Source organism: Podarcis erhardii, assembly GCF_964252035.2.
Source record: "Podarcis erhardii genome assembly, chromosome: 7".
In the NCBI taxonomy this organism is placed as follows: Eukaryota; Metazoa; Chordata; class Lepidosauria; order Squamata; family Lacertidae; genus Podarcis; species Podarcis erhardii.
The window spans coordinates 84,557,777-84,578,597 of NC_138511.1; the positions used below are offsets into that span (position 1 = coordinate 84,557,777).

At 45.3% G+C, this 20,821-nt stretch overlaps 2 protein-coding genes across 3 annotated transcripts in view; one reads left to right on the plus strand and one right to left on the minus strand.

Moving 5' to 3' along the window:
* Positions 1-20,821, plus strand: part of LOC309345965 (gap junction delta-2 protein-like) — a 160,890-nt gene that overhangs the window by 26,484 nt on the left and 113,585 nt on the right. The gene's annotated exons all lie outside the window — the stretch shown is intronic.
* LOC309345969 (homeobox protein otx5) overlaps positions 1-20,821 on the minus strand; it is a 62,326-nt gene that overhangs the window by 14,992 nt on the left and 26,513 nt on the right. For both annotated transcript variants that reach the window (XM_081869502.1, XM_081869501.1), the window contains exon 3: positions 204-261. The gene's annotated coding sequence lies outside the window, so the exon portion shown is untranslated. The remainder of the gene's footprint in view (positions 1-203; positions 262-20,821) is intronic.

The following is a 20,821-nucleotide window of genomic DNA, read 5'->3' on the forward strand; positions in this document are numbered from 1 at the left end:
TCCTTGTATGGTTGGAAAATTCCTAGGTCAACTCACATCAGGGTAACAACAACCATCTCTCTCACTTAACTTCGGTTCTTACCTACATGGCCAACTAACATCCATTGAATTTCCGCAGTGGTGGCACAATGTCCTGACTTTTCTCTCTCGCACACAAGCACACCAGATTTATTTTTGGGGTGGGTTGGTGGAATCTGCCTTACCTTCTCCCGAGAGCAGTTCCAGTGCCCAGGTGTCCAGACCAGGAGCCTCCGGGTACCTCTGCAAGGAAGCATAACAGAGATTTGTTCTGGAGATGGATCAAATGAGGAAAAACCAAGGGCAGCTCCTTCTTCCCAACCCCAGGAAACCACAAAAAATAACCCCGGCTAGAAAGAGCAAAATGTGTTAAAAGGATAACCCAGAAGTGATACAGTGGGAGATCCCTATAATCTGTAATAAAAAGAGAAGCTTAACCTGAATTGAAAAGAGATTTAGAGCTGGGTAAGAGATTCTGCAGCCCAGGACTTCTCTGGGCATTTAGATCCGAAGGTTTGGGATTTTCTCCTCTTAAGCCCTGGAGAAACAAGGGTGGGGGGCAGTGGTGGTGGCAACAGCAGCAGCAACAGCAGTGGTGGTGGCTGGTGAGGGAGGGTTTTCTCAAAAACAATTTGGTGCGCTGTGCTGCAAGCTCCATTCTTAGATCCTGGCCCTCACATGACTGGTATTATAGGAACACTCTTGTAGATTAATAAACAAGGGAGGGATGGCTTCGTTGAGTTTTCTTTAAGGGCAGTTGAATATCCCAGGTTCCCTTTGGTGGTGTGCAGGTTTATGGGCTGGCGTGAAGGGTAAAAATGATTTGCATCGGGAGATTTCGCAAGCAGATACCCAGATAGACACAGAAACACACACAACCAACACACTTCTGGGGCATGCTGCAAGAGCAGCCTAACAGAAAGAAGGAGAAACTCACACAGAGAGACTTTCTACCTCCAAACTTTTCATGTTGGTGCCGCACTTTTTTAGACATGCGTCATTTCGCGACACCGCCATTCAGTTTTACTAGCAAAGTAACCCCTTCGCAGACCCGGGAGGAGTGTTCACATGACACACCGGCACACTGTAGCCGACACATTCATGTGTCGTGACACACAGTTTGGAATGCTCTGTTCTGTTTTCTTGCCGGAAAGCAGGCATATACGACTGATATGTTTTGGTTCAGGCACACGGGTCAAAGAGTGGGAAGATGTCAATATCAGAAAAAGGCAGTAAGGTCTTTTCCATTGCTATTTTCCCTCCTCCTTGAATTCATTTTATTTATTCCCAACACACACACACACACACACACACACACACACACACACACACTTAAAAACAGACATTTGTGCTTTTTGCTCCAATAAATCTCTTAAACTATGGGCTAAATTTTCAAAAACAACACCAAGATTCCCAGACTCTTTCGTCCTCCAGCAGAACGGCCGGATGCAAAAGAGGGCAACAGGCTTCTGAATAATCAACAGGTGTGTAGAGAATTATGGCCGCTTCTTGGGTCTAACCCTCACCACCACCTTTTCCATTTGGCCACGTAAGATCTTCTGTGGAACATGCCCCAAGCCAAGAAATGTCACCACGGCGGTTAACGTCCCCCCCCCCCTTTCCACACACACCTTGCCTGCGTTATCAGGTGAATGTCAGCCTGGGCGTGTAACATGACCTTATATTTCTGATATTTACTCTGATCACTCAGAGAAGGGCTCTATGTATGTGGGAAGCTTGCTTGGAATGCTGGCTTATTGACTGGGGCGATAAAAAATACATAGCTGCGCTGGGTCTCTCGTTTTCATTCCGCAGTGCCTAAGGTACTTGTGTTGAATGAAGTCTTGATTCAGGGAAGGTGGAGCATACGGGAAAGGTAGGTTTCCACCTTTCAAATTGGCCCCCTGGGCATAAAAAACTGAGGTACAGAATAAACTGGTCAGTATCGATCACCTGGGGCTCTGTGTCTGCTGGACCAGGACTGCATCCTGCAAAGCTACCAGATTGTTTGGTTTTTGTTATCGGGCTGCCCTGTTTTACTAGCCTGCATGTCTATATATAAGCATATCTGTCACCTTCCAAGTCCACATTACATGATGCTCAAGCCATCAGTTGGCAACTGTATTGCATTTGAAATCCTTTTTATACATGGAATACAGCAGAGGTTATATTTTCTGAGAATCCTCTGGAAAAACAATCTCTCAAAGGACCTGTTGATGGCATTTTACCATTGTACTGTGGAGAGTGTATTAACTTATGGTCTGTGTGTGTGGTTTGGGAGCTGCACGGCCAGGGAAAAAACAATGCTGTCCAGGGTTGTAAAGACTGCGGAGAGAATAACTGGGTGCACTCTTCCCACCTTGGATCAAATCTATGCTGCCAGGTGCCATAAGAAAGCTGCAGAGATAGTGCAGGATAGTGCACACCAGCTTCTGCCTTCTGGAAGAAGGTACAGGGTTATAAAGGCCAGGACTAGCCGTCTGAGAAACACTTTCTATCCAAATGCCATTTTGGTTTTAAACACAGTGTAAGGTAGTCTCTATGGGAGTATATTGTATTTAATTATGGGGTATCAGAGTTTTTAGGGGGGCTAACCAGGCTGGGATAGCAGGCTTGTTGGTTTTGAATGTCTGATGTAGATTTTTTCAATTTCATTGTTCTGTATGGGATAATGACAATAAATATTATTGTATTGTATCGTATCGTTTATCTCTGTCCTCATACCGTATAGGGGGTTCTCTCTCTCTCTCTCTCTCTCTCTCTCTCTCTCTGTGTGTGTGGGGGGGGTAAAAATAACTGTTTTAACTTTTTATATATGAAACATTTTACGCAAGTTCTTCCTGCACTGGGAAGTTCTTCAAAGGAAGTGGTACCTCAATGAATGAAATAACAAATAAGCCCTTTGTCATGGCAGCTCTTTCTCAGAAACAAGAAACTTCCTACATTATCATGATCCTATTTATTTCTACCCAGTCTTCCTCCCTGACAGGACTCATGGCAGCTTACAGATAAAAACAAGAACTACAAAAACACACACGGGGGCGGGGGGGGGGGGGAGAGAGAGAATACATTAAATATATCAACTGTGTTGCATCAAGTGAAAACTCAGAAATTGGTGTGTCACATAAATACATCTACAAATAATAAATAAACAGGAGGTTGCTAAGTTGACCTCGAAAGATGCAGAAAACCAAGCAAATGGCAACGGATATTTTTTACTGAGTCAACTTAGATCTGTGTAGAGTAGGAACAGGCAGACTACAAGCGAATGGGATCTATTTTTCTTTCTCTTAGCACCCAAAGCCCAACAGCTGAAGCCGAGTGCGAAACAGAGGCTTTAAAAGAGGAATAGACATACACTTAGAACGAAGGAACGCAACGCTCAAAAGGCTGCATCTGAGCCCAGGATTTTGTTTCCATTGCCCAAATTGTGCTTACAGCACAGCACACACACAAAACTATTTGGTCCATGAGTCTATCCTCTCAAGCTTCCTTCATTTCAGTAGCCTAATTTGGGGAGGAAAGTTGCTGCTTTTGTTATCCAGCTAAAAGTCAGAAATCCTTTGTAATCTACTGCAAATCACGCAGAGATCTGTCAGTAGATGCAGACCTACCCTCAGCCCCCAGTCCAGTTTTCAAGGTCATGGGACTCAGCAGTCCATTTTTCCCCTTCGCAAAAAGAAGTGACGCAATGTTTTAAATAAATATTTGCTTAGTATGTTTTAGGAAGCTTTGTTACTTGGAGTATTTTTTTTTTAAAGATGCATGCTCGTTAGTATAAAAATATATTAAAAATGCACAGGCACAATCCAGTCAAAATTAAGGGAAAAGGTGATTTAGGGGGAGGGGGAGAGTTTAGTATGTACTTAGCTTACTCACTGAAATGGGATATGTACTTAACTTTATCTGGATCATGCCCTATAATTGCAAAATCAGCGGGAGCGTGGCTTTAAAATTGGGCCACTCAAATAGAACTGAAAGCAACTTATTTTCTTCTGTGCAAGCGTATTTTACATCCAGGATGTAATTGCTCTTTTTAGGCTGCATACAAACTATACCTCTGAAGCACATTCAAAGCACATTTTCCCCCTTCAAAGAATTCTGGGTGCTGGAAATGGCAACTCAGCAAAGGATAAACCACAGTGCCCAGAATTCTTTGAGGGGGAAATGTGCTTCGAATGTGTTTTAAAGGTATAATTAATACACAGCAGTCTTACAAAGCTGCGGCTTAAAATTTTAACTAAGTCGTTTTGATGCGAGCAAAATGAACCGTTTACAAAAACAACAAAGGCTAATAGTTATGATCTTTGTATTTCAAATAAAAATCACACAGTTTTGCACATGTGACGTATCTATTCTGCTTCTTTACAAGGATATAGAAAAGCAAAACATACAGTGAGATAGGATATTCTGGCAATTTACCCTTTTTTTACTTAATCTGACCCCGGTTTCAATTTTAAAGGGGGAAAATCTTAAAATACAGCCTTTAAAAAAATAAATCCTGATAACCATGTGATTTTATTTCCACATAACTGAAGCATCTGAGCCAGACGGGCAGGGTATAAATAATAAATTATTATTATTAGTCATACTTGAAAAGTCAGTTGAAACCAATGGACCTTACTTCTAAGTAAACATGAATATGATTGACATTGGGGAGCAAATATCTGTATCCTTATTCCTTATAACGGGAGCAAACATGCATTTGCCCTAGGTCTGTCCCAGCCTCTAAACCCCCAACATATTACAGAAGCATCTTTTATTCCGTTGTAGCTTGTCCTCAATAAAATACCCCCCCATCCTGTTTCTCTGTGCTTAAAGAATTTTCCCTTTACACAGAAGGACTACTGCCCCTGTTATCTGGAGAAAAACAAAACAAAAACTAAGGAGCATCTGCAGCAAGCAAAATGAGAGGAGATTAAGGACATTTGAAACATCCCATTAAAGAGTACATAAAGGACCCAAAATTTCACTGAAGAGCTCTTGGATAGTTCTCCAGAAATTACTCTCTTAAGAAGCTTAGAATCAGGGAAGAAGTTCAAGATTCAATTCCCAACAGCTCCTGGCAGAAATAGGTTTCTACTCCCCCACCCCCACCCCTCCCTCCAGCTTGCCTTTCAAATTCACTTTGCCAAAGGATTTGATTTTTTTTTTGCAATTTTGCAATCAAGATTGGCGGCGGCTAAGAAAGGAAAGATGGCGGACGCCCTCTAAGTGTTGACTAGTTGGTATTCAGGAGCAAATTGGTGAAAGGAAGAATTGGGGTGATGGCACCGGAAGTGGTATAATCCGGTGCCCATTGAGACACCCACCCCCTTTATGCAAGTGGAAACAATCTATCTATCTATCTATCTATCTAGGAGTACGACAAGGCTGTATATTGTCTCCCTGCTTATTTAACTTATATGCAGAATTCATCATGCGAAAGGCCGGGCTGGATGAATCCCAAACCAGAATTAAGATTGCCGGAAGAAATATCAACAACCTCAGATATGCAGATGACACAACCTTGATGGCAGAAAGTGAGGAGGAATTAAAGAACCTTTTAATGAGGGTGAAAGAGGAGAGCGCAAAATATGGTCTGAAGCTCAACATCAAAAAAACGAAGATCATGGCCACTGGTCCCATCACCTCCTGGCAAATACTGTAGAAGGGGAAGAAATGGAGGCAGTGAGAGATTTTACTTTCTTGGGCTCCATGATTACCTCAGATGGTGACAGCAGTCACGAAATTAAAAGAAGCCTGCTTCTTGGGAGAAAAGCCATGACAAACCTAGACAGCATCTTAAAATGTAGAGACATCACCTTGCCAACAAAGGTTTGTATAGTAAAAGCTATGGTTTTCCCAGTAGTGATGTATGGAAGTGAGAGCTGGACCATAAAGAAGGCTGATCGCCAAAGAATGGATGCTTTTGAATTATGGTGCTGGAGGAGACTCTGGAGAATCCCATGGACTGCAAGAAGATCAAACCTATCCATTCTTAGGGAAATCAGCCCTGAGTGCTCACTGGAAGGACAGATCCTGAAGTTGAGGCTCCAAGACTTTGACCACCTCATGAGAAGAGAAGACTCCCTGGAAAAGACCCTGATGTTGGGAAAGATGGAGGGCACAAGGAGAAGGGGAAGACAGAGGACGAGATGGTTGGACAGGGTTCTCAAAGCTACCAGCATGAGTTTGACCAAATTGCGGGAGGCAGTGGAAGACAGGAGTGCCTGGCGTGCTCTGGTCCAGGGGGTCACGAAGAGTCGGACATGACTAAACGACTAAACAACTATCTATCTATCTATCATCTATCTATCTATCTATCTATCTATCATATCTATCTATCTATCATCTATCATCTATCTATCTATCTATCTATCTATCATCTATCTATCATCTATCTATCTATATCTATCTATCTATCTATCTATCTATCTATCTATCTATCTATCTATCTATCTATCATCTATCTATCATTTATCTATCTATCATCTATCTATCTATCTATCATCTATCATCTATCATCTATCATCTATCATCTATCTATCTATCTATCATCTATCTATCTATCTATCATCTATCTATCTTGCTGGAGTCCAACCTTTACAGTCTTTGACGTTCCCACTAACTGCTCTTTCGGGAACCTCCCCCTTGCTAATTCTGCAGCCAATTTTTTCCCCAATGAGCTTGATGAAATTGGTGGCTGAGCCCCTTAAGCAAAAAGAGTGCCTGGCCCCAAGGAACCTCCAATCTAAGGATAAGCACAGGCCTAACAGATGGCATGAGGCCGGGCGAAGGGGGGGGCAGTTAGCAGGGGGAGGAGAAGAGGGCAGACTGATTCAATGATTGCAGCGTTATTAACAGCGTGCACAGCCCACCAGCTGCCCATTAATTTTTACCCTGGTTTTCTTTACATAATTGCAAGAAGAAAAGTCTTGCATCCGTTCCTCCACAAAGGCAACAGGTTGCAGCTATTCCACCAGGTTGCAGAGGCTGTTGACCTCATTGCGCCAGGTAGAGGTGATGGAAAGCTCGCTGGATCCTTCTACGTATGGACGGTTTTGAAGAAGTCCGTCTATATTGATTACAATAAAACCTAACGTATTGCAAAGATGAATGGGAATCTTAAGCTGGTTTAATAGTCATTGTGTTCTCTCTCTCTCTCTCTTTTTTATAAGATATTTAATGAAATTTTCCAGAATAATACATTGTAAAACAAAAAGAAAAGAAACAACAAAAATTCAGCAAATCCTCACCATTAGTTTTTGCTTGTTTCAAAACCTTATTTTCCATATCTCTTAAGGCATTACAGCTGGAAACCACTTAATTTCTGTCCAACATCATTCTAACATTCATTAATTTTACAATATTTCTGCAAATAGTCTTTAAACTTCTTCCAATCTTCTTCCGCCGACTCTTTTCCCTGGTCTCTTTTCCCTGGTCATTTCTGCCAATCCCATATAGTCTCTCTCTCTCTCTCTCTCTCTCTCTCTCACACACACACACACACACACACACCCTCTTGGAATTATAGTTTTCCAAAGCAGCCAGGAAATCTCAACGCCCTCAGAAAACCACAACTGCAACTCCCAGAATTCCTTGCAGAGTTTACATTTTGTGGCACAGGTACTTAGCAATTGCAGTACCTTTGCAGGTTTCCTGAGAATCTCCCATTACTTCCCCACCCCCCACACAAGGGAGAGATGTTTATTTTCAAAGGCGGTTTCAGAATAATGCAAAAGGACACCTGCAAGTCATCCGAAAACTATAACTCCCAGGGTTATGTGAGGCCAAGGAGCAGTTGCTAAAGCAGTATAAGTTTGTAGCACAGTTACGACACCTGGTCAACAAAAGTTACATCCTCAGAGCAGAACACTTGCTAAAAGTCAATAAAGTAACTCTTAATTTATTTGAGGGTTTGCAATGGAAGCACACAAACAGCCCCCTCCTATTCCAGGGGCTTCACTCAGGAGGTCTGCAGTGCAGAATGAGCACATTAAATATTCCCTTTTAACTGCATTCTGTGGAATGCAAATTGCAATACCATAAAATACAACGTAAGAAGTAAGAAGAGCAATAAAAACACAAATTAAAATCTTCTGGCTTTGCAATTGCTGCAACATGCAGAAAATCCAATTAGCGGTCTGCCAAGACACTCAGCAACTTTCAAGCGGTCCTAGGGTGGGGGTGGAGCTTGGAAACCACCACCTTAGGAATATTTACTCAGAAGTAAAGGCCCACAATGGGGTTCGCACCTAAGTTAGTCTGCAGTCTAAACCGAAAAAAGCATTTCTCTGGAGAAGATACCACCCTCTTTCCCACAATCACTGGCATACATGAAAGTTGCATCTCTCTCTCTCTCTAAGTCTGGAATAGGGAACCTGCGGCCTGCCATATATTGCTGGACTATCACTCCCATCATTCTTGACCATTGTTGGGTGGGGCTGATGGGAATTCGAATCCAACAATACCTGGAAGGTCACAGGTTCCCCAGTCCTGAAATATGCCATTGAAAGATGCAAAAAGACAGGTTCTCAGAAACCAGCACCTCCGAAAAAACAACAACAGAAGGCCAGAATGAGGGAATATATTTTCACGATGCAATTTAAATAAACGACGACATCTCCGCTTTATTATGGATTATTGGCTAAAAATGAAGAAACAATCGAGGAAGATATATGTGGAGTTTGGGCATGTTTGCATGTGGGGATCTTACAAGCTCCAAAATTCAACATTGAGGCTGGATAGATTCGGAGCAGTGCTTCATCACCAGGAATCTGCAGAGGGCAAAGGGTGCTTTTGTGCTGCCCTCTGGAAGGCCTGAAGAACTTGCGATCCCAAAACTAAGCTGAAAGGTAGCCCAGGAAGCAATGTCTGGCAAGCTCCTGACTTGACGGCCCGACTGGCGCTGCAAAAATAGGGGAGACGGTAGCCAAGGCAGGGATCCTGACGGCTGCGTTCTGCTTGGCGGTGAACAAGTTGTGCAGACCTGACACCCCCCACACAAATTAAGGAAGGGCTAACTTCGCAATCCAGACCAGGATTGGGAACTGAATCTGCTGCAAGGAGGGGAACAATAGAGATCGAGATCACTTACAAAAAAGCCACAGTCCATAGTGGGAGAGAAAACCCTAACCTGGGGGGGGGGGTCTCTAGTCAACGTGCCTGAAGGCAAATTGTTTGCTGGCTCCAAATATCAGACTTAAGGATGAGCAAACTCCATTCACTGAGACCTCCAAAATGCCGCTCCCTATTTAATCTATTATTACTGGGTGCTTAAAAATGGGAAATGAAATAAATCTGAAGTAGACTTTGAATTGTTGCGGCAATGACAGGGGAGGGGTGTAACCCCTGCAAAAGAAAGCAATCCTGAAAAAATATCCACATGTGTTGTTAGTTCCACAGAAGACCTTATCAGAATGTTGTCAATTCCTCAATATTTGTGATTCATATCTAGCACAGAGCTTTCCAGACTTTTCATGTAGGTGACAACGCTTTTTAGGCACGCATCCTTTCGCGACACAGTAATTCAGTTCTGCTAGCAAACTGGAGGTGAAACTAGCCCCTTTCCAGCTCTGGGAGAAGCGTTCTCACGACACACCTACACACTGCGGCCGACGCACTGATGTGTCGCGACAAACAATTGGGAAAGCTCTGTTCTAGCACATCAGGAATTCTCTGGGAAGTGGTAAAATGACCCCAAGATACACGAGCAATCTGCCACCAAGTTCCTCTGCACAAACACTGATGGAAATGACTTAGGCAGCCCCAGCGGATGTTGCAAAATAATGGTGTAAGCCCAAACCCAAATGTATCAAGCAACTAGTCCCTGGCAACTTGGACATGTGCTCCTCAAACAGTAACCTGAGATGCTACGCGGCAAACTACCGTATTTTTCGCTCTATAAGATGCACCAGACCACAAGACGCACCTGGTTTTTGGAGGAGGAAAACAAGAAAAAAAATATTCTGAATCTCAGAAGCCAGAACAGCAAGAGGGATCGCTGTGCAGCAAAAGCAGCGATCCCTCTTGCTGTTCTGGCTCCTGGGATAGCTGTGCAGCCTGCATTCACTCCATAAGATGCACAGACATTTCCCCTTACTTTTTAGGAGGGAAAAAGTGAGTCTTATAGAGCAAAAATTAAGGTACATTTGAAATAAGGAGGGAACGCTGCTTTGTGATATCGAGAAAATCTGTCAAATCTGTTAGGTGCATGCAAGTCTTGGGGTGAGATCCCAGCCTTTCGTCATTGCTCTTAGATACAACTGGAGGGGGCGTCTGGTAACCCCCACCATTTGGTCTGCAACTGCGTTAAAAGAAACACACCCAAAAACCAAACATACCAGACGGAGAACCAAGATAAATATAAGCAGAGTTGGAAATGTTTCAAGCCAGAATCATTGTGTAGGTTACCAAGCACTTTGGGCAGGCATTTTGGGTGTGAAAAGAGGTAATCAAAATTGTTTTGTACTGATACTGACAGCAAGATCTTGGGCCTTTTTTACAGCTTGAATATCAGTTTAAGGGCGTGATTTTGCCCACATATATTTTAGCATACTGCAGATCGACAGGTCCTTGGTCTAAGATGCACAATTCCTTTTTCTAACAGTCTCAAGGACGGAACATTGCCTTATCCACCAAACCACACGATCCCTTGGCGCTCCTTGGTTTGGTTTGGTTTTTTAAAACTCAACTTAAAAAAGAATCCTGAAACAATCCTTTTCGGTATCGGTAGCCAGCAATTACACAACATCATCTTCCGCATCAGCAGCCCAGCAGCCCAATTCTTTCATCCGCACTCACAAGAGACAAAAAGGAAGGGGTCCCACTTTCCCCACACAAAAAGGAAGGGGTCCCACTTTCCCCACACAAACCCAGAACCGGGGGGGGGGGGAGACGGGGACAAAAAGTTATCTGCGAGGGAAGGAGGAAATTTAAAAAATGGCCCTTCCAAACCCCTGGCAGTACTTTTAATTAAGCGCGATAAAGCCGGCCCAAGCTGTATTACAAGCGTAAGGACTTTAAATCATTAGATATAATTTTATCAAGGGAGCTAAACCCCTCTAAAGCTGGATCAGTTGCAAATAATCATATATCTCCTGTTAAGGGGAGAGGGGGGGAAAAGGTGGTAGTAGGAAAAGCTGGGGCGTAAACCTGGGTGGCTCACCTGGGCGACTCGTGGCGTAGACCTCGGAGGGGTTGCCCGGAGGAGGAGAGAAGGCGAGGAGAGAGGCCGTGAAGGGGGTGAAGGGTTGGAAGAAAGGGGGGAAAGAGAAAGAAGAGGTAGGAGCCACCCAAATGTGGAAGATTTAAGGAAGGAAGGCAGTGATGTCAGCTGTCACGGTCTATATTTCAGAGACTAATCCGGGAGTGTGGCAGGCAGGGAGGGAGGGGGAGGGGGAGGGGAGGGGGCAACATGGCCGAGGTGACTTTAGGCAAGATGTCCACCCTGCTGGCACAAAGTCAGTATTCCATCACCAATCCCAACGTCGGCTGAGATTAATTCTGATGGCCTCTCAAGGAGACGGGGTTGGGGGAAGAAGCTGGAACTTGGGGGGCCTGCGCAGGCTGCGTGGAGTGGGGGGTGGTGGTCCAGATGCCCAGGATGGTGGCTGGGGATGCGGGCAGCACGTCCCCTGAGATGGGAAGCGGTGGGTACCACGGCTGCTGTTCCCCTGGACCAGGCCTCAGCCTGAGAGCGGAAGTGCCACAAAACAGGTGCCACGAATTGGCTGCCTCCGTGGCGAAGCTAATTGGCGCACAAGGTTTCTCTGGGGGGTACCTGTTGCTTTTACCAACATACCCCCCTCCAAGGAATAGACCTTATTTTTAAATCAGCAATTCCCAATCCTTCCCTCCTGTCCCTGGGACCGCCTGAAAATAGTTGAGGGTCTTGGAAGGCCGCACGTAATTATTTTTCCGTCGGTGGTAGCGATTGTAGCGTATTGTGATGCTGTCTGGTTGTTAAGAGTACAGTGGTACCTCAGGTTAAGTATTTAATTCATTCTGGAGGTCCGTTCTTAACCTGAAACTCCTGCTGCTGCCACACCGCCGGAGCATGATTTCAGTTCTTAACCTGAGGTAATACTTCTGGGTTAGTGGAGAGAGTAACCTGAAGCGTATGTAACCTGAAGCGTATGTAACCCAAGGTACCACTGTATTGCTATTGCGTCCTTTTAACACTTGTGTTTTATCGCATTGCAATGCGGATTCCAAAAGGAGCCACGGAAATAAAAATCAAAAGCGAATTTAACGTGGTGCGACGTCCTCAGCCGCAAATCCACAGACGTGCTACCGACCACCTGAGACGGGGACCCCTCTTACAAATAGCCCTTTCCCAGGTCCTGTTTTGCCTTTGGGGGGGGGGGGGACAGAAGTCAAATCCACAGAGCTCAATGGGACTCACCCCAAAGCCAGTGTATGCAGAACCTTGCTATCGTTATTCCTTATCCTTGGATGAAAGAGAGGAGAGGCTGTACCTCAGCCTTAGCGACGACTGAAATTCTACGCACGCTTACTTCTGAGAAAACATGCCAAGGATCAGGCCACAGGTGTTCATTGTATTAAAAAGAATAAAATGAAACAGCTTGGAAAGCTTTCTAACACACCTAGCTTTTGCAGCAGGAGAGACTATGCAGTCCTGAACTTTGGGGTGACAATGGGGTGTCAGATATATGCAAGAGTGCCCCCTATTTTCATCTTTCAAATGTTACAGGGGGCACAGATGTCTACTTGTGAGAGCCTGCCTTTTTGATAAGTGGAAAATGAAGGAACTCTTGCAGCACATTTTGCTCCCCAGTGTATAAAACGCTCACAAGTCCCTCTTTATGAGTTTACCTGTGAATGAAAAACAGGCTTTGCTGCTTTGGATGTAGCTGGGGGCGGCCCAGGTGAAGAATGCAAATTTCCTCTAGCCCATTGCCACCATCACAAAAACCGGGATACAGGAGTCACAACTTTGGTCCATCTCGGCCATTCCTAGCCGTGCTGATGGACAACACCTCCCCAAGCTCACAGGCAGGGCTTGTGGCTGAGATAATTTAAACTTGAGGTGCCAAGGGACCGGATCTTTCTACAGGCAAATATCTGCTCTGCCACTGAGCTAGAGAATTAGATGATTCTTTGACTCCCCCTCCCGCCTCTCTTGGTTTGTGTATTTGCACTCAGGCAGGTGCAAAATTTCACTAACCTACTCTAAAATGACACCATGCAAATATGTAATTGGGCACGATGTTCTTGCAGTTTTTAGGGTTGTTGTTTTTTTTAAAAAAGAGTTACTAGTGGCCTATGGCCGCATTTGTGAGCTTGCAATCAATGCAGCCTTCTGACAAGTCAGATTACAGTTCTGCAGCACCAGATTTTGCATAAAACCCAAATTTTGCGTATTCAAAACAAAAGAAGCAGAAAAGCCAACTTCATAACTAAGTTAAAGCATGTCGGCCACTCACAATCTCCCTGTTGCCTTTGGTGGGATATCGAGATTCTACCTTGTATGCCAAGCTTTCAGATTATTTATTTAAATAAAAAAATTAAACACACATCCTTTTCAGTGCCCAAATGCGCAGTTAGCAATCAATAACCAATATTTTCCCCATATCACAGATTAGCTATCTCTATTTGTTCTGGGTTTGTTTGTTTGTTTGGCATACCAGATTGCAAGAAAATACAAGAACCTCTGAGCATATGCAGAGTGTACTCTTACTACCTTGTCCATTTCAAAACACAAACTTTTGGTAAGCTGCTTTAGGAGCCTACGAACGAACAGGATATCAATCCCATTAACTGAATAATGCCAAGGTATCGCACACAGTCAAGAGTAAATGTTCCAATAGTCTCGTTCGGCCCACCTTGAGCGGCGGTGGGCCGCAGTAGAAGTTAAAAATAAAAACGATGTGCTCTAGAAAGGTTTGGTCAGCTAATTAGCCAGGCTGAAAAGTCATCCTTAAGGGGGGTTGGGGGGTTTATGTTATGTAGTAAATAAAATTCCAATAAAAAGAAAAAAGAAAAGAAAAGTCATCCGTAAAATGGCCCTGGTACACAGGTCAATAGCATCTGCCCAGTTTGTTCAGCCTGCTACAAACAAACAAACAAACAAACAAACAAACAAAACGAACACCCTCCATGTAGAAATCTAGGATATCAGGGCGAACAGCTCAGCCTACCCATCACCCTGACATGCTTTTTTAAAAATCCCAACATACAAAAAAACCCCAGCATCATGCAATCCTCACCCCACCACATAGCTGTCAAGCGTCCCTTATTTGGCGGGACAGTCCCTTATCCCAGCGCCATGTCCCGCTGCCGTCCCTTATTGATGATGTCCCTTAAATAAGCTACTGAAGGTAATGGGGCCCTTTCTATGTCCAGCTGTCCTTTGTCAACAACAAATTGTTGCTTTTTTGTGTGTTGAATATATGCTATATGGTAATTTATGGACCTAACAGGTATCTAAAGCCATTTGCATGCAACAAAATATGCAGTTTATCAAAGTAATTGTTGATCCCTTATTTTGGCTGCTGATCCCTTATTTTTGAGGCTGCTGTTCCCTTATTTTCAAATCTGTAGGTTGACAGCTATGCCCCACCAGCTGCAGTCCAAAGTGACTCAGTGCGAGGCAAGTTTAACCCTGAATTCCGTACAACCTTAAAAATGGAATTTCACAGTCTAGATTTAAGTTGGTCTCTAAATGGTTGAGGAAGGTAGTTGAGAAAGTCCCGACTAGTCCCAAGCACTCCTTTCTATGCATGTCCTTGCACACAAAGCTACAGTCAGATAATTCACAGGTAAGTGGTCTTCTGGAATATGTGTTTTTCCTTATTCGAAAAAATAGACCAGAGCAAGGGCCACCAAGTCTAGCATCTGCACAGCCAGCGGGCTAGGAAGTCTGTCTGAACCTTCTTGCCGTCCCCAGCAAACCCACAAGCACCCTTTCCCCCTTTAAATTCTCCCTAGTATTTCCCCCTTTCCCCATATCTAAGGTTTCACTTGAGGCAGAGGTCGGGCTCCACAGAGCTTAGCCCCTGAGCCTATTTTCAGTGTCAAGGGTAAGCCCCAGGGCCTGAGAAAAACGACAGAGCCTCAGGTCAGGCGGGTCAGCAAAATGCGCAACATCGCGATGTACAGAGAGGAAACTGAACCCGAAAGCTGCAGATTTCAAACAAAATACTAAAATGCAGTCTCAGATCCAAAAAAAGAGCAAGAACCAGCAAACCTAGAACTCCCAGAAAGCCACTGCCACTTGTTTGGTCGGTAGAGCATGAGACTCTGAATCCCAAGGTTGTGGGTTCGAGCCCCACATTGGGCAAAAGATTCCTGCAATGCAGGGGTTGGACTAGATGACCCTCGTGGCCCCTTCAAACTCTGCAATTCTATGATTCTATGCTGCATCAAGGTTTAGGGTTTTTAGGGAATTTATCTGGTCAAATATATGCCGAGTTTTCTAAGCAAATAAAACAGCACTGTAAACGCCATGCTGATCTTGGGATGATAGTAGAAAGCAAATCGTTTCAGAGCCTGAAAACTCAGGAAAAGAGCTCTAAGAACTTAGGCCCCATCTGCGCTATGGGTTTAAAGCAGTACCAAACCACTTTAAGCAGTCATGGCTTCCCCCAGAGAATGCCAGAAACCATAGTTTGTTAAGGGCACCAAGTTTCTTGGAGACCCCTGTTCCCTTTCCAGAACTACAATTCCCACCAGTCACACGTCCCTGGGAACTGTTGCTTTCTGAAGGAAATCGGGGCCTCCTATCTCTCAGCACCCTTACCAGCAAGCTACAGTTCCCAGGATTCTGTGGCAGGAGCCAGGACTATTTAAAGTAACATGATGCACAAAGTGGAATTTCTCCACCCTCCATCACTGTATCTTGGGAACCACAGTTTGCTAAGGGTGCTGGAAATTGTAGCTCTGCAAGAGGTCTCCTCATCAGCGTTTGAAATTCCCCAGGAGAATTTTGCTACTTGTGTGGGCCCAACTGCGGCCACGTAGAGATTGCTGGGCACCTCAGGTTGGCGACCGCAGTTGAAAAACCTCTGCCGCGGTCCACGGTCCATTCCATTTCCGCCGTCTGTGTTTCTTCCTTGCATACTGGGACAAGCGAATTGTAAGAGCAAGCTGTAGTCAAGGAATGCAGTTGAGATTGTAGAGTTGGAAAAGGCACCCTCGGGGTCATCTAGTCCAACCCCCTGGCGAAGAGGCATTCCATTGTGGTTTAAGGTGCCATTTGGAGCCCATACAGTGGTACCTCGGGTTACATATGCTTCAGGTTACATACGCTTCAGGTTACAGACTCTGCTAACCCAGAAATAGTGCTTCAGGTTAAGAACTTTGCTTCAGGATGAGAACAGAAATCATGCTCCGGTGGCACGGCGGCAGCAGGAGGCCCCATTAGCTAAAGTGGTGCTTCAGGTTAAGAACAGTTTCAGGTTAAGAACGGACCTCCGGAATGAATTAAGTATCGTATTTTTCGCTCTATAAGACACACCAGACGCACCTAGTTTTTGGAGGAGGAAAACAAGAAACAAAATATTCTGAATCTCAGAAGCCAGAACAGCAAGAGGGATCGCTGCGCAGTAAAAGCAGCGATCCCTCTTGCTGTTCTGGCTTCTGGGATAGCTGTGCAGCCTGCATTCGCTCCATAAGACGCACACACATTTCCCCTTACTTTTTAGGAGGGAAAAAGAGTTTCTTATAGAGCAAAAAATACGGTACTTAACCCGAGGTACCACTCTATCTTAGAGTTTCTAACCCGGCTCCTAACAGCTCTAAGCAAGCTTTTTTGACCAAATCACAGTTGTTTAAAGAGAGATGGGGGTTATACCTGTCCAGGGCCCCTTCCACACCTGCAGGTAGTCACCTGGTCCTGCCCTCAAAGAGGGCTTAATGCCCTGCATGTGTGAATCTGCCCTGTACCTTCAGTTGCGCCGTAACCAATTTCATAATTGGCCACTTGATCATGCCCTCCTCCTCCTAAGCTAATGCACTTAAAATGAGGCCGGGGAAAGGAATATTCCGCAGAGGGTAATCCAGGAAGCGTTGAAAACAATGCACTTTTAATTAACATTAATTCCCCACTAGGACAAAACAAAGTGGCCAAGGTCCGTCCGCCGGGAAGGAGGTGCAGATGACAGGCCGGTGAGGGGGCCAAAGGTAGCCCACAGACCCTTTAAAAGGGACAGCCATGCAAGGAGGTATTTAATCGCCCAAGGCTGGAGGGAGGGGGGGAGGAATTAATGAGTCAAAAGGAAATAAATAAAAGGCTCGTGTAATCCCCGGCCTAACGATGCCACGTGCTAGTTAATTACAAAGCGGCAGTCTGGAAATAACCAAGGTCTTTTGCTCGGCCTGCACACACTCACCCCCTTGTAATTATAATACACAGGCGGATTAGGGTCACACTGTCAGGACAATTAATTTACCACCAGCCACCCCTCATTAGGGAAATGGCAGTGGGAGGAGGGGGTGGGAGGGGGACACAGTAAGTATCCTTAATTGAAAATCCCAGCCCTGGAATAGAACAGGGGACGGATTAGGGAGGGACCGTATGGTTGAGGGGAAACCAGGAGCATGGAGGATGTGCGCAGGCGATCGCGGTGGGGAGGAGGTTTCGGTGGCAGGGTCCAGTGGGTCAGAATTTGCCTTGGGGGGCAGAGCCGGGCATGCCTCAGCGGCTCCTGTACTTTAGCAGAAGATGTAATCTTGCACATCCCAATTTCTTCTCTCCTGTACTCGAAACACCCTCTTAGGGGTAGATAAAATGATTATGTTTGCAGCCCACGGGCGGGCAGTTTCCACTGGGCTGCTGAGTTCTTGCCGGCTGCTAACGAACGCTGGCCTAGGCAGACCTCAGTCGGATCGAGCGAGAAAGACTCGTTGCAAGAACAGATAGGTAGCCGTGTTGGTCCGCCATAGTCAAAACAAAAAATTCCTTCCAGTAGCACCTTAAAGACCAACTAAGTTAGTTCTAGGTATGAGCTTTTGTGTGCATGCACACTTCTTGTGCATGCACACGAAAGCTCATACCTAGAACTAACTTAGTTGGTCTTTAAGGTGCTACTGGAAGGAATTTTTCGTTGCAAGAAGGCATTCCCGGGATCGCTCAGTGGAGGTGGGTTGTGCACGAACCCAAAAATGCACTTCTTGGGCTTTGTAAATTCAAGACACACCAGCAGGCCGCAGTTGTTGGCATCTGGCTATCTCAAGAGACAATGGAGTGCGACTCCGGGGGTGAAGTCAAATGGCTGCGTCAGCAGCACCAAAGTGACGTCCCCGGGGCACAAGCCTGGGCAGTGTATGTGGAGGTCCTGGGCTGACCAGACAACAAGACTCCACTTTCAGCCTCGCTGATGTGGTCCAAAGGAAGCAGAGTAAGACGTTTGGCACCTTACCCTTTTCTACTCCCACAAAGCAGAGGAGGTTTAGGGCAGGCACAGGCAAACTCCAGCCCTCCAGATGTTTGGGACTACAATTCCCATCATCCCTGACCACTGGTCCTGTTAGCTAGAGATGATGGGAATTGTAGTCCCAAACATCTGGAGAGCCGAGTTTGGGGGTGCCTGGTTTAGAGGCAGATAATATAATAATAATTTACTATTTATACCCTGTCCATCTGGCTGGGTTTCCCAGGCCACTCTGGGCGGCTTCCAACAGAACACTAAAATACAATAACCTATTAAACATTAAAAGCTTCCCTAAACAGCGAGGGAACCGCCAGAAGGCCCTCAGCCCTGGACCTCAGTGTCCAGGCAGAACGATGGGGGTGGAGATGCCCCTTCAGGTATACTGGACCGAGGCCGTTTAGGGCTTTAAAGGTCAGCACCAACACTTTGAATTGTGCTCGGAAACGTACTGGGAGCCAATGTAGGTCCTTTAGGACTGGTGTTATATGGTCTCGGCAGCCACTCCCAGTCCCCAGTCTAGCTGCTGCATTCTGGATTAGTTGTAGTTTCCGGCTCACCTTCAAAGGTAGCCCCACATAGAGTGCATTGCAGTAGTCCAAGCAGGAGATAACCAGAGCATGCACCACTCTGGCGAGGCAGCCTGCGGGCAGGTAGGGTCTCATCCTGCGTACCAGATGGAGCTGGTAAACAGCTGCCCTGGACACAGAATTGACCTGCACCTCCATGGACAGCTGTGAGTCCAGAATGACTCCCAGGCTGCGCACCTGGTCCTTCAGGGGCACAGTTACCCCACTCAGGACCAGGGAGTCCTCTACACCCACCTGCCTCCTGTCCCCCCAAAACAGTACTTCTGTCTTGTCAGGATTCAAACTCAATCTGTTAGCCGCCATCCATCCTCCAACCGCCTCCAGGCACTCACACGGGCAGAGTTCTCCTTCTTCTGTTGGGCCACAGGGATGCTAATAGAAAGAAAGCAGGTTGTGCAAAACTGAAGCTAGCCCACACTTTTCTCTAAAGCGCAGGAGCCCTGGAGTCTTCATTTTTGTACGTCAGTCCCAGCCACCCATTTATGACTGGTCTGGATGGTTCTCATTAGAAAGAATAAGAAATGGGGAAAGGAGAGAGAGATGGGAAAAGCATAGAAGTTGGGAAAATATGAGGGCACAGAGCAGCCCATGGCTATAAAGACGGATCTTCCACCACATCACAACAAGAAGATCTAAATTTTTTTACTCTTTCCGTAAGTTAACTAGAGTTAGAGGATCTGCAAGAGCTGTGCTGCTAAATCAAAGGAGAGCACTTTTCAAGCTTATGTAACACAACGTTAAGTTATAAGGAAGACTGGCTTTTCCAGTGCTGACTTCACGCTTCTTATTTTGCTTTAATTGCCTTCACATTCGGGCTATTTAATATATTTAGTTTTATGATTGGAGTAGTCTAGATATTTGAAGGAGTATGGTATGGTCCTTGAACAAACTTCCCTTTATCCCAGTCTTTCCTCATTTTGGAAATGGGAACGTCATTGACTTAAGGTTTTCCACACAATACGTTTTCGCTACTGGATGAGGGCAGCGTCAAGTGAAGATCTGAATGTGTCAGTGAACCACACAACCACACCCAACGCTGCCGATAGAGCACCCTTGTCACCTTGTCACTGCAGGTGCCTCCTGCAGCCAATGGCCTGAACTGTAGCTGCATTGAAGTATTCTTGCATCATCAGATGTATGTCCTTCCCAACATCCAGTGGCAAGGAGTTCCATAGGTCAAATCCAGCACAGATCGAGAAAGAAGCAATATCCGCTTGGTTTTCTTTTCCTTGCTCTTTATTTCCCCACGTGAGCTACTTGAGACTGTTTAAAGTGGTTTGAGAGAAGCCGATTTGTAACAGCAGCCCTTGACTCCAGACTTTAGGGTGCATTGTGGAGGTTATGGGGGCACGCAAAATTGCTGGTTTGATGTGAATGATTTTTGGAGTGGGGGGGGAGGTTGGGGTTTTGCTTATTTGTTAATTGGTGGGTCTGAGCATTCCTTTGTTTATTATCTGTTTATTAACTGAGTAGGCTTTTGTTTTAATGGATGTTATAAATGTTTAGCCTGCAAAAGAGATATGAGAGCCATCTTCAAATATCTGAAGGGCTGTAACATGGAAGAGGGAGTGAGCTTGTTTTCCCCTGCTCTGGAAGATAGGATTTGAACCAATGACTTCAAGTTGCAAAAAAGGAGATTCCGACTAAACTCCAGGAAGAACTTTCTTACAGTAAGAGTTGTTCAGCAGTGGAATGGTCTTCCTCAGAAGGTGGTGGATTCTCCTTCCTTGGAGGTTTTTAATCAGAGGCTGAATGGCCATCCGTCATGGATGTTTTAGCTGAGATTCCTGCATGGCAGGGGGTTGGACTAGATGACCCTCGGGGTCCCTTCCAACTCCA